General features: G+C 48.2%; 1 protein-coding gene across 33 annotated transcripts in view; it reads left to right on the top strand.

Annotated features, from left to right (window-relative positions):
- EPB41L3 (erythrocyte membrane protein band 4.1 like 3) overlaps nucleotides 1–13,257 on the top strand; it is a 145,338-nt gene that overhangs the window by 42,899 nt on the left and 89,182 nt on the right. For 4 of the 33 annotated variants that reach the window (XM_037379479.1, XM_037379478.1, XM_037379477.1 and 1 more), the window contains exon 1: nucleotides 6,058–6,334. The exons of 4 other annotated variants lie outside the window; for them this stretch is intronic. The gene's annotated coding sequence lies outside the window, so the exon portion shown is untranslated. Of the gene's footprint in view, nucleotides 1–3,359; nucleotides 3,467–3,778; nucleotides 3,918–4,725; nucleotides 4,853–5,490; nucleotides 6,374–13,257 lie in introns of those variants that run through there. 25 more of the 33 variants (XM_037379470.1, XM_037379472.1, XM_037379476.1 and 22 more) reach the window with 20 other exon arrangements.

The raw sequence follows: 13,257 nt of genomic DNA, 5'->3' as shown, positions 1-13,257 counted from the left end.
CCCAGCTAATTCATCGTTGGCTAGGCTTGAGATAGCCTTTTGCTGAGTTTGATAGCATTTTTGTGTCTTGCTTTTCTGTAATGTGCTATTTTGAATGCCATGTCCAATCAATTAGGGAATCACAAGAATGTTTTAGGCAGCAGTTCCCAGGGCTGGGCAATAATCCTTGTCCCTGCTCTTCCAGGGTTGCCTATTCATCCTTTCCTGGCAGAGACCGTGTGTTTCCCCATTCCCCTCTCCTATAAAAAACAGCCCTTGTTGTGGCCAAATATTCTGCATGGGCCCATTTTCCTTGCGGCTGTCCTCCTCTGAATGGTACCCCATGGGGAAGGGGAAGAGGGGCGTGGAGGTGGGCACTTTTTCCTTCCCCACCTCTAATCCACCTGCTTTATGTCGGAGGCTGTATTTTGTCTTTATTCATCCCTGGTTTTTCATGCCAGGAACAACTCCTTTCCTCTCTCCCTTCACAGGGCTTTCCCAAGCAAGTTGCTTATGTTCACTGAAGGGGAGAAACTGGAAAACCAAAAGCAGTGGATGGCTAGAAAAGGGAATGGAGGACAGAATTTTCTGCCTATTTTACCCATTTCCCCAGCTTAGTGTCAATCTCTTGGGTGGCTCTGACTCTCGCTCATACAGCTGGGTTACCTAGGTGTCTTGACAGCTATGTGCCTTTGCCTGCAAAGGATGAGATGCTGGGAGCAGCCTGGCTTCCAGCCCCACACAGAAGCAATTTGGATATGCATCTGGCTCCTTGCATGGGTAGGAAATGGAGGATCTTGTTCTGGAGACAATTCGGGGAAGGTATATGGCACAAGGGGAAGGAAGGTGCTTTGGAGGGGAGGGAGATGAAGAGGTACCTTTTGTAAGGGCAAAGGAGGAATAGAGGGTTGGGAGGCTGCTGGTGAAGAGGTCTGGTGGTAAGTGGAGGGAGGGGAGAAGGGCTGAGCAGGGATGGAGGGTGGGGCACGCTGGATATGGGAAGAGAAGAGGGGATGACCGGACAGGATCAGGCTGGGAGAGGTTTTCTGTAGCCACCAAAACAGAGAGGAGATGGTGCATGGGTTGTGGCACACAGAGCCGGTGTGTCTAGAGCAGCAGGATGAGAAGGGTTCAAAGCCTGTGCCTTCCGGGCGACCGCCTGTGTGGCATCCTGAGCCCCTCCCAGGCTGGTGGTGTTTTTAAATGAGCGTAATGGAGGAGTTAAGAACATCTCTGCAGCAGGGCTGTGTGTCTGGCTGCCAGTGGGGCCTTTTGTGGAGGTGAGAAAGGATTGCCTTGGGCTGCGCTGAGCCTGATGTGTTGGGAGTTGGGACAAGCTGAGACTCAAATTGGACCATTAAACTCATTTGTTCCTGACATCCAGGTCTAAAGCATCACCTCCAGGGGGGCGAGAAAATAGCAAAAATAAAATAATTGTCCCACAGCAAGGCAGGAGCTCAGTCTCTTCTAGTACTGCCTGGACTTGTCATCCAAGCTTGCTTTTGTGTAAACAGACATTGGGAAAACTCCAGTGAAGTGCAGCGGGATTCTTCATGTTTCCCACCTGTGTGAGGAGTATGGTTTTGGGCTTGATATAAATTATTGGAAGAACATTTCTTTTAAATAATTAAAAACTGCTGATTCATGGAAGCCTCAACTTTCATGGAGCTCCCATCTGACAGAAATCAGGGCAAGCTGGCCAACTAACCCACTTTGGAATTAGTAACATTTGAAAATGAAGAAAAAAAAATACTGCGAACGTTGAGAGCCCTGAAACTTAGGTCCGTATCAGTAGCCTAGAGGTACCAGCTATCTCATATCCTCATATTGCAAAGGTTTTCTGCCCATAGGAACAGCCTGTAATACCACTTGACGTTTTGAGTTAAATCAGTGGGCTGAAAGTCTTCTAGATCCTTGGATGGAAGATGCTATTATATATGCAGTATATCCACAAAAGGGATCACAGAGTCTATTGTAACGGTGGGGCAAATGAGCCTGCAGTGCTGTGCAAGGGCAGCGCGTTGCTGGGAGGTGCTAACACTCCATGTGTATTACTGCTGGAGAGCAGCGCCAGCAGCTGCCTCTGTAATGGGCAGTACAAGGGCTGCAAAAGTTTGAGTTGGTAAATCTCGTATTGTTTTTCAAATAAGATTTCCTAGGTCTCCTAGCTTGCTTTTGAGGCTTGATTTGATTCAGACCAACTCAGTCCTCTTCTTAGTTTGTTTTTTGGTGGGTTTTTTTTCTTCCTCAAATCAAACCTTGTTAACTCTAATGTGTGTCTTAGCTGTCAAGTCCAGTCCCTTGTGATTAATGATGGCTTCCAGAGCTCCTGGTGGAGAAGAGTATACGAGTCTTTTTACTTCAGCTGCTTGACTAGAGGTATGCCTTCTCGTAGCTGATGGCACACATTTTCCTTTTGAAGTTTCCTTCCTTCTTACGCACGTTACAATGTGCCAGATCTGCTAAACGGCACAGCAGGTATGTCTTGCTCTGATTCTACACTAAACACAGAGCAGTGCAGTTTTGCAAATCTGAGAAATGGTACGTCTGCTGCCTACTGCAAAACCTCTCCCTTCTTAAATCCCTCAGAGATGCTGCTAATTAAAGGAGATATCATCATTTCCACTGCGTGCCCCGCCCTCCCCCCCCCCCCCCCCCCCCCCAGTCCATATGAGAGGCCTGAATATAATTTGGATCTTAGAGTTTTGGGGACCTCTCAAAATACACTATCTAAAGAGAGACTAAGCTTAATTTATCTGCTATGTTGCAACAGGATTGAAGGCGCAGTATGAGAGCATGCTGGTCTGTGGCTCTCCCGTAGCCAGCCATCACTACCCTTCCCATGGCCAGTTCCTCCGCTGAGAAAGAGCAAGTTCAGCTGCTTCTGCCCCCCGAGAGAAGCCAACAAGCAGAGCCTCTGGGCGCCGTGGTGTGGCGGCGTCTCAAATCCAATAGCTGCTCATATGTGTGTAGTTAGTGGAGAGCTCAGTTACGTGCTCCAAGAGGAGCTACGCATTTACCAAAATGCAATGGTCCAAGTAGGATTATCCCCTCCCAAATGGTTTCTGTACGAACTAGGGATTTTTGATGATTTCTGACATGTGGCATGTTGAGGTCTGTATCATAGTGAAAACTCAGAAGTCATTTCCAGTTTTGCATTAGCCGTTCTGCATTGGGAGCTGGTATATGGCAGAAGCTGCGGGTTTTTTCAGTTTTGGTGATGCTGCTGAGTGAAATAGGGTCCAGATTTTAAGTGTATGTGGTTTGTCACTGGAAATTAAAATCAAAAAGGCTGATACCCCCCAGCCTCCAAGCAAAGACCCCACGTGTAAATCAAAGCCAGCCCTTGCCAGTGCCCAGCTTTTAAGCTCACAGGGAGTCTCTCCATCACTAGGGTTTGGTTGCGACTGCAGCAGCTAAACTCATCTGCGAAAGAGAAGAATTCATTTAGCTGAGCCAAAACCCGGCCGGATTCCTCCAGACGCAGGTGGGGATCCCGGTGCGGGTTGCAGGGGTGGCTTCCAGCTGTATGCCCGGGGAGCAGCCCCCGGCATCCCCCCTCGCACCGCAGCAGCAGGCCGGGGGGACTGGCCTCAGAAACCTGCTGATATCCAGCTTTTGCCGTTCTCCACGGCGTGGGCTTTTTTTTTAATTTTTTTTTTTCTCTTCCCCCCCCCCCCCCCCCCTCCTTTCTGGGCCCCCCCCCTTCCCTCCCGCTCGCGCTTTCTCCCCCCCCCCCCCCCCCCTTTCCTTTTTCCCTCCCTCTCTCCGGAGGAGCCTCCGCAGCCCTGATTTGCTGGGAAGCGGTGGAGGCTCGCCCTGGGCAGAGCCGGGCTGCGCTGCCGCTGCTGACGCGTGGCCACCGCGCCGGGAGCAGCCCCGCGCCCCGGTCCCGCCGCCGCCGCCGGGCGCCCCCGCCGCTGCCCGCCGCCGCCAAGGTACCGGTACCGGCCCGCCGCTGCCGCCGCGGTGCGTGCGGTGTCCTCCCCGCACGGGGAACCGGATATGCCCGGGGGGGGCGCGGGTAGATTGCACACCCCCGACCTTTTTCTTAATATATACGTATTTTTATATCTATCTATATATATATAACCTCTTTCATAGGAGCCATTTTTAAGTTGGCAACGGCGGAGGGGCCGGGGGGCGGCGTGAGCGAGACCAGGATGCCCGGGGGGGGGCGCCGGGGGAGGCAGCGAGCGGTGTCCCCCGCGGAGCCGGCGGGGCTTCTTGGGGGGCCGCTGCGGCCCGGTGGGGAGGGGACGGCTGCTCCCGCCGCAGCTGTGCCGGGGGGGGGGGGGGGGGAAGCGGTGTTGCAATTTTAATTCAGTTTTATTTTTAGGGCAATCCGCATTTCTGTGGGGAAACTTCTGTAGACGGCAGAGGCACGGGGGGGGGGGGGGGGGGGGGCTGTCTGGCTTGGTAGGGCGCACCCCAAGCCCCCCTCCCCGGGTGCTCGCTGCCTCCCTCACCTGGGGGACACAGCGCCTGGGCGGTGCAGGGGGAGCCGGCTCCCACCCCGGCCCCTCCTCTGTCCCACCCCCCGGCAGGGGTTGCGCGCCCTGCGGTGGCGGGGGGGCTGTCGTCCCCGTGTGTGTCGTCCCCCCCCTCCTCCCCGGCCGTGGCTTCTGCAATGCGGTGGGTGTGGCTATGTACGGAGCGCATCGCAGCCCTGGACCGCTGCAGTGGCAGCGCCGCTCCGGCCCCCGCCCCACGGCCCCAGGCCGGTAGCGAAGGGCTGCCCCGGTGCCGGTGCCGCCGGGCCGGGCCCGCGCTGCCGGTGCCGCCCGCCGGAGGGCTCGCGCGTGGCTGCCCGGCGCGGGCCCGCGGGCGCCCAGGTGCGCGGGAGCGGCGGCCCCGCGGAGCGCTCGGCCAGGTCTGTGGGGAGGGGGCAGCGGGGAGCCCGCGGGTGCGGCCGGCGGGTGACCGGAGCGGGGCTGCGGGGCGGCGGATGGAGCGTTTTGGCGTTTCAGGTTCTCTTGTTTTTCCCGCGGGGCGGAAACTTTGTCGGTAACGCCGGTTGCGCTCTGCGATGGTCTCGAGCAGCAAAGCACAGCCAGCCTGGCCGGGGTGTGTGTCTCGCTTTTATTTCTCTCGGGGCTGTGCTCGAGGGGACGGCGTTGGGCCGAGGTGGCCGTCGGTCCGGGTGCTGTTCTCCAGTGCCCGCTTCTCTCTGAGGTAGAGGTGGCGAGCAGTCCCTCAACTCAACATGCGCGTTTCTTGTAAGTCGAAGGGGAAGTACTCACAACATTTGAAGTCTTTTCTGTCAAAATGATTGCAACTCAGAGGCCTGCTTGCAAAAAAAAAAAAACCAACAAACAAACCCCCCAAAAAAAACCAACCCAAAAAACCCCAACAAAACAACCAAACCCCAACCGAAACAGCTCTGGGTTAGGCATGTCCCACGTGCATCTGTCTTTTTACACTGTGACGAGCTGAACTGTATCTTTTTCATTTTACTTTTAATATTGTCAGCATTTGTTTGTGTCCATAGAAAGCTGGGAGATTTGTATAAAGAAAACAAGCATAACTAAATCTCACAGAAAAAGAGACTATAAGCAAAACGTCTAAGTTTTTGACTAGTAAATCTTGGTCAGTTGCTTTTCCTTTAAGCCTACAGAGAACAGTCCTTTCATAGAGTCTTAAAAAGGTCAAGCTCATCGTGCTGCATCACTGATGTGGTTAAATACACGGGTTGTGCTGCACCTGTGTGTGTACATGCATAACATTGGCTGGGTGAACGCTGCTGTGCTGGTCTCCTTGGGCTGGAAAGTTTCAGCTCTAACGTGGGGATGAGACCTGCATGGCAATAAGGGGGGAAGAGAGCCCAAGAGCACTGCATTAGAGTAAGAGCCACTGGAAGTTTATTCCGTACAGCACTGCTTCAGCAGGAAGGCTCCTTGAGCTGTCAGTGTGCTGCAGACCTGCTTGCTGCAGCAGAGGACATAAAACGCATCGAGAAGCATTAAAAATACATCGGTTATATTTAATCAGACTAGTACAGCGCAGGCCTCTCCCCGAACTAAATGCACGCAGTCGCATCCCTCCATTAATGATGCAGCTGATGGCCTTTTCTCCCCAAAGGCTGCCCAGTATGACCGGGGAGCTGGTCAGATGCACGTCAGGAGCTCATCCGATGGGAGCCTGCTTCTGCGGTGGGCAGGTTTGGCCTTGAGGAGGAGGAGGAGCAGGGGGGGCCCGCAGGGTGTGGTACCCAGCCCCAGCCCCCCCCGCGCCTCCGCCTCCCTGGCTCCTTGCAGGGTAGGGCTGTGTCTGTCTGCTGGGGAACTGCAGCAAAACTGGCGAGGTCTGCCTAGAGTTGGGGTTTTATTCTCTCCTCCGAGAAGAAGCAGCGAAGGTGAAGCTACAATTTAACGCAATTTTTGAATTAAACAGGGTGAGGTCTTTTGTTGTCTGTAGTGGAAACCTGCTGAATATTTAGTCTTTGATGAAAAAGAAATACTGTTCACAGGTTTTTCTTTGAAGGTTGGGAGGGTTTATATATAATATGGACACTGATGGTAGATTTGACCCGGATTAGCATGCTGGCACCTGTATTTGTTAGGTTTGCTGTTTGGTGCAATGGTTGTGAATGCCTTGGCTATGCATGGTTGTTTTTTTGAAAAAATACGTGAAGTATCACTTCTTCATATTTCAGGAATGATCTGGAGTTAACAGAAAGTTCTTGAAATGTGTTAAATGTGTTATTCATGGTGGGTGACATTCAGACTTGTTTCATGGAAATCTCATGTACCAGTAAATGACTGCTTGTTGACTCAGGGAAAACATCAAACTATTTACAAGTGGTTATAAAAGAATGCTTGTTTCTCATCAGATGAAGTATCAGCTCTGTCTCTCAAGCTACAGCATTTTCAACGTGGAACTATTGATAAATGTGTGACTTTTTCACAACAAAATACATCCTTGGGTGAGAATCTGTGTACGTTCAGTGCGTGTTCAATGTATGTTGTACTTTGAAAACAAAGGGTTGGTCCATGCAGGGAGGGCTGTTGTGAGTCTGCAGGATTGTGGTTTTTTTGGTATGTATAGTGTGGTCCTGGGGTATTGTATTTTAGCATCTTAATTATCACATTTTTAACTGGAAATATAACTGTAGGGTTTGAATTTTCAGTGTTCCATTCAGACATAATTTCTCTCTAAGCAAATGAAAATAAATGCATGTGTGTAATTGAAAAATATGATTGCTGTCAACTAAGCTGAAAATTAAGCTGGAAACATGTTTATTCCGAAGGATCATGATAGATTGTTTTTGTTTGGTATGAAAGTTATAGGGTATATAAAAGTGTTACCCAGAACTGGACTTAAATAAGCATTGCTAAGCAGTTTGAATCAGTGCTGTAAAGGAAGCCTTTAAAAGAGATGAGCTACTGAAAAGATGATGGATTAGCTAGGTTTTACAGCATGTTTCTCTTAATTTTTAATCTCCAGTATTAGCCATTTCTAATGGCTGGGGAATGGTCCAAGTCTAAATGCGTATGTGAACACATAGCACCTCCTCTTGCATTAGCTGGCTGGAAACACCCAAAGAGAAACGCTTGTTTTCTTCAGAAAGATCTCCAGTTCTTAAAAAGAACAGCACAGGTAGTGGGGAAGAAGAGCCTAAACACTTATCTTGGCTTCGGTAAGAGAAATCCTACGGGCCCTTTGCTCCTGCCCCTGCCATTCTCAATTGTTGTCACCATAAGCGTTGGTGCAGAGGAAACTCAGGAGGATTGCCAAGGACTAAATGTCTGTGGAAAAGCAGAAATGGGTCAGTATTTGGGACAACTGAGTTAATCTGAGACAGTGTTCTGTGTAGACAGCAAACTCGGTATCTCCTGCACCCTTCCCAAGTAGTTGATATAATGCAGTTTGAGTAATTGTCAGGTTTTTGTCTCTGAAGGAAAATGAAATCTTTACTTTTTACTTGGTCTTTGGCTGTATCAGCAGAGCTGGTTGCTCTTGAATAAAGCAGATAAAAGCAAAAATAAAATTATAATAATCTTGTACATCACTTGTTAATCTATTTGCAACACATGGGACACAGCATATGAAAGGATAATACATAAATACAAGTTTAAAAAGTACGTAGAAGTATAAAAAAGAGTGAAATTCCCATTTTTACATAGACCCCTTCAATTTTTTTACCCGTGCCTTTATAGACCCTGGAAATACATTGTGTGCCACAGACAGAGAATCCCTTTCAGTAGCTTCACTGCCTATCAAAACTGATCTGTTAGCAAGCTGAGAAGCAAAAGTAGTACCGAAATCCGTGGGAGATGTTTGAACCCACTGAGAAAAGTCTTTAGAGGGTTAAAGAGGAATGTGGAAACCCAGGACCTAGAGCGTGTGGGGGGGGTAAAGGGCTGGAATAAATGGAAAGCATATGTGAGTATAAAGAAGTATTTCAGGAAGGGCGGGGGGGGGTGTAAAGAGAAAAAAAGCAGTATACAATTTCGGATACATGCTCATGTGCATGTATTTGTATGAAACTTATGTTTGCTGACAAATGAGACAGAAGGGAAAAGTCATAGCTTTGCTTTAATGAGTTAGAGGTTGGAGAATAAAGCTTTTGCGTGGAATGGAGAATGGTTGACTTCTCTGTTTTCAGGCTACTTTAAAATCTGAACTACCAAGGTATGGTATGTGTCTGTTGCTTGGCTTTTACTGCAGCCTTTTTCCTGATACAGGGGCTAGGTTTTGGTCCCAGGGGGGCTGCAGGTAGCAAGCGGGGCAACATATTTGAAGTGGGAATGGCAGATCCTGATGGGCTCTTGGTTGGAGCCCTGTTGATGGATGATGTTCATGCCAGAGAGGAAGAGAAAACACCTGTTGGCCCATGTCAGGCCAGAGCAAGCCACATGCTTAGTCCTGTCGTTTTGCTGTTCTCTTTGGTTGTGTCCTGCTCCCCTGGCTAGGCTCCTGCCTATCGCTCCCACCCCACATCGCCTGGCTGCAGTCACTGGCTGGGCACCCCTTCCTTGGGGCTCCTTGGTGGGGTCGCTGCTGGGTCAGGACCTTCCGGCTCTGTCCATCCTAGCCATCACCCAGGAGGGTGGCCAAGCACCTGTCCTGCTTCCTCTCCTCTCCATTTGAGATTATCCCTCCACGTTACTCATCTGCAGAGCTTCATCCTTTGCAGTGGCTCAGCCTCAGCGCTCTCCACCTCCCCAGAGGAGCGGAGGAGGTGAGTAAATCCTGGGAGGCAGCCACATGCCGGGTGCACCAGCAGCTTTTCCCCAGTGGCAGGAGGTGACACCGCTCACAGCAGCAGGGGAACATGACATTGCTGGTGGCAATGGAGCAGGAGGAGTCGGTCCCTGGTAGCAGAGGTTATCTTGTTTACTCCTTATGAATCTGAGGGCAATTATGTGTAACATCTCCTCATTGCCTAGGACATACTGGGTGCAAATAATACCTTATTTAATAAGCCAGCAAATGCAAACAAACTGTGAAGGGAAAAAAAAAAAAAAAAAAGCAGCTCTTCCAGACCTAGAAAACATTAGAAAACATATGCTTATGCTGAGAGACCCGTTCTTGCACCCTGACTGACGTTGGGAAGAATCTTTATCTGCCAGTCTTCCCACAGAAATTGGTAAGCCTGTTTGTGAAGCAGGGCACAATTTGACTTAGGTGGAGATAGCAAAATCTGACCCTACCAAATTGTAGCTTAGGTCAGTAAACTGTAATGTCTCAAAGGACCCTGGAGATGATTACTTCACCAGGTCCACTGAATTTGTCACTGTTTTCTTTCAGTTAAATGACTGCTGTTGCAGAGCAAGGGCTGGGGCAGGCAGCTCCCCAGCGCCGTGTGAGTGCTGCGGGTGCCCTACAGCTGCGCTCGAGTCACTATATGGACATAAACATCTATAGAGAGAGAAACGTTGCCAATTGCTTATGGGAATTATTTGTGGCAAGAAACCTAGTACCTCGGGTTTGATCTTAGTAGCAGTTCTTAACCTTGCATATCAGTAAATAACAAGGTTTGATAAAGAGAAAGGTGGTGGGTGAGAGATAAATGTGTGCTCTCAGGAAAGCAGGGTTGTCTTGGCTTATCCAGCCGGCCTTGGATGTCCAGGCATTAGTTGCAGAGAGCCCTTTGCATGGGGCATCTGGCAGCAGCGTTGGCCGGGGTGGTTAGGGAGGGTGATGCGACGTGCTGACCTCCGAAAGGCAGCTGCTCCTTGTCTTGAAGCAGGAGTAAAACACGGGTCTCACTCCCGCCTGAGGGTCTGGCACAAGGCACACTTACCTCTTGTTGTAAGTAGGTTTCTTAACTGTTCATTTTATAGTGGCAGTACATGGCTGGTTTTACCATGTGTCTTGCTAGGCAAACACTGACGTAAGATCTTGAGAACAACCCTGGCAGGAGAGGCCCAGCTGTGCGGTTGAAAGGTGAAGTGAAATGACAAGGTTTTTACTTTGGAATTTGTCTTTTCTGTTTCTGTCGCTCTCTTTTGGATCATTCCAGTAGACTGAAAGTTTTGGTTAATTATATGTGCTTAAAGGGAAACACTGTAATGTAGTTTCCACATACTGGAGCATTATTCGTGTACAGCTGGAGCTGGCAGCCTTTCATTCCCTTACCACCTCCTTTTTCTCCTAAAAATAGCAGCACACTACAGTGGGATCACAGGAGAGACAGAAGAACGTTTCCTGAGCAACAGTTTTTGCCGGGTGGTAGTTGAGGTAGCATCAAGAACAGATTTGGGGGGACTCGGAGGGAGACGTAAATAGGAACAGACCAAAATTGGGCAGAGGCAAAACTGGAGTGGAGAGGACAAGGCTGGTAGGGAGGAAGCGTATGGATGGCGAGGTTCACTGGGCTGTGTAACAGCTTGGCCAGGGAGTTGGAAGAAACCTCAGCATTTGAATCATTTAGGAGTTGCTGAGACAGAGCACTCAGCAGCACTGTAGGGGTAGCAAAGTCATGGTGTGGGTAGGAGGTGCGGACAAGATGACCTAATTTCCATCTCTGATTTCTATGATTTATTAAAGAATTTTGCAGGCTTTCTCTTAGCAGGCTTAGAGCTGGAATTTGAGGCATGGCAATTAGGAGGGTCCTTTAATACTGTGCCAACATGCTGTCAGGGCTTGATCACTTACTTGCAGGGGTAGTGTGCTAAGTGCAGCAGACAGAGGCTGTGGACAGACTACGCTGGTTTAGATCCTAGTATTGACCCTGGTTTGCATTCCGTGTTCAATCCTGCTCTCAATGCCACTACTCCTATATATAGGTTATAATAATATATTAATGGACTATATTAGGTATCTCGTAAAAAGTAAAAGTAAAAAAGACAACCACCACTCACAACCACTTCTCATGCCACCCTATTTAATGACATCATCATCAAACTAGGCAATAGTTGATCTGTCTTAGTTTATTCCTATCTTGGGAATTCCTTTGCACCTGTAATGGGTTGGAGAAGAAGAGTCAGGAGATAATGTTTTAACCTCCACTGGTTGTCCAAGGTAGGGGAAAAAAGACAGTGCCCACTGCTTTTATCAATATATTTAAATATACCCAGCTACACTTTCTGTCTGCATAAACTGTGTGCCTTCCTGCATTTGCGTGTAACTAAATATGCCACACAATTATTGTGATGGTGAAATGCTGGTATAACTAAAGTTACTTGAGAAACCTGCCTTTCTTTTCAAAGTGTTGGTGTTGAGGTTGTTATTTCTGATCCGTACCCATTGACCACAGTTCTTGCAAAGCCAAACCAAACCATCCAGACTGTCACATTTAAAGTTTGAAAGTGTTTTATCCTCATTTGCTGGTTGTGTGACACAGATTTCTTAACTTACTTTTCGTTGTGCAAACCCAAAACTATTTTTCTTACAGTCACTTCATACATAAACCATGAATATTGTACTTTGCAACTTCTCTGCTAAGATGGTAGTGCCAGAGAAGCGAAGCCCATCCTTTTCTCAGCCTGAGGGGACAGTGATTGAATTAAGGATGCAGAGCTGAAGAGTAAAAATAAGTTCCTTCTTTATAAATTTTTGCCATCTTCCCATTGCTGTGCTATAGGAACAGACGTAAAATGTCTGTTACTAGTGTAGGGCAAATGCTGTGATTTTGGGGTTACCAATGGAGTCAAGGCTTTTGTAGTTTCTGTGTTACACTGGCCAGAAGGATACCAGCAGCTTCTGTAACTTCTGTATTAAAGTAACCTTGTTACCTGGTTTGGGACTCTGTCCCTCTTCAGCTCCAATTCTGTTTTTACCTGTCTGCTGTGCAGGTATGATCAGTGCGTTTTCCCCATTCCTTGTTGTTCTGAATAACCTCAACCACACCCCAGGAGCAGTTTGGTTATTGCAGTTTTGCAGTTTCCTGCATTTTCCATCATTTGAAGCACTGCTTTCTAACTCGTGCTGGTGTTTCTTCTATCAAAGAAGCAAGCAGCTGGTGTGAAGGAAGATGCCGCCTGTGACCTTCTGTGATTGTGTTGCTTTGAAGAATGCAATTAGTGTAGTTATGGTTCCTTTTCCTAATCACTTTGTGGAAATTGACACAAGTGTTTAATATCTCCATAGATTTGTAAGAAGGCTTGCTCTGCCTTTTGTTTTCTTTAGTAAAAAAATGCTTGCATGTGATAGATGATGCAGCAACAAGACATCATGTTATAAATGTTATAAAGATACAAATTGCCTTAGGAAGATATCCGTTCTCTAGCTTCCAAGCAGTTATAATGGGATAAAACAGATATATTGACTACATACTACATTATGTAGTTCACTAAAAGTGCTTTGCTGCCTTTTTATTAAGGCATGCCAGGGCTATCGTTGTTTCTGACCTGCAGAACTGCAAGTCTGCTTCCTTGATAGTGTTCTCTGCGCCTGGGATGTTGTTGTAAGAAGAAAAATCAGTGCAGGATGGGGCTTGGCAAACAAACCAAGGTCTCGGCCAAGGAAATGCATTGTCTGTTCATTTTCTAAACAAAACTAGTTCAGCCAAAGGCAAGTGTTCTGTATCTGGTTTCCACTGGCTGTATTTTGATTTTGTGAAGTAGATATGATAAGCAACTATTTCTCCATACGTGCTGTTTATTTAAAAAAATACTAGTGGTTAAATATTTCTTAATTCAATGTTGGCTGCTGAGCCTGAAAGAAACTGTCCAGAAATTCTGAAGGATAGCACAAACATTAATAAGAGTCTGAATAAATGTTTACATGATGAACAGGACTGTTTCCTACTTTAGAACATACTAGTTGGGAGAAGTGGGCTGAACAGAAGTCACTCTGACTAGTGGCATGTGTAAGCCCAATATCTTGAGA

This window comes from Falco rusticolus, chromosome 3 (genome assembly GCF_015220075.1).
Source record: "Falco rusticolus isolate bFalRus1 chromosome 3, bFalRus1.pri, whole genome shotgun sequence".
Lineage (NCBI taxonomy): Eukaryota > Metazoa > Chordata > Aves > Falconiformes > Falconidae > Falco > Falco rusticolus.
This window is presented reverse-complemented; position numbering and strand designations above follow the sequence as displayed.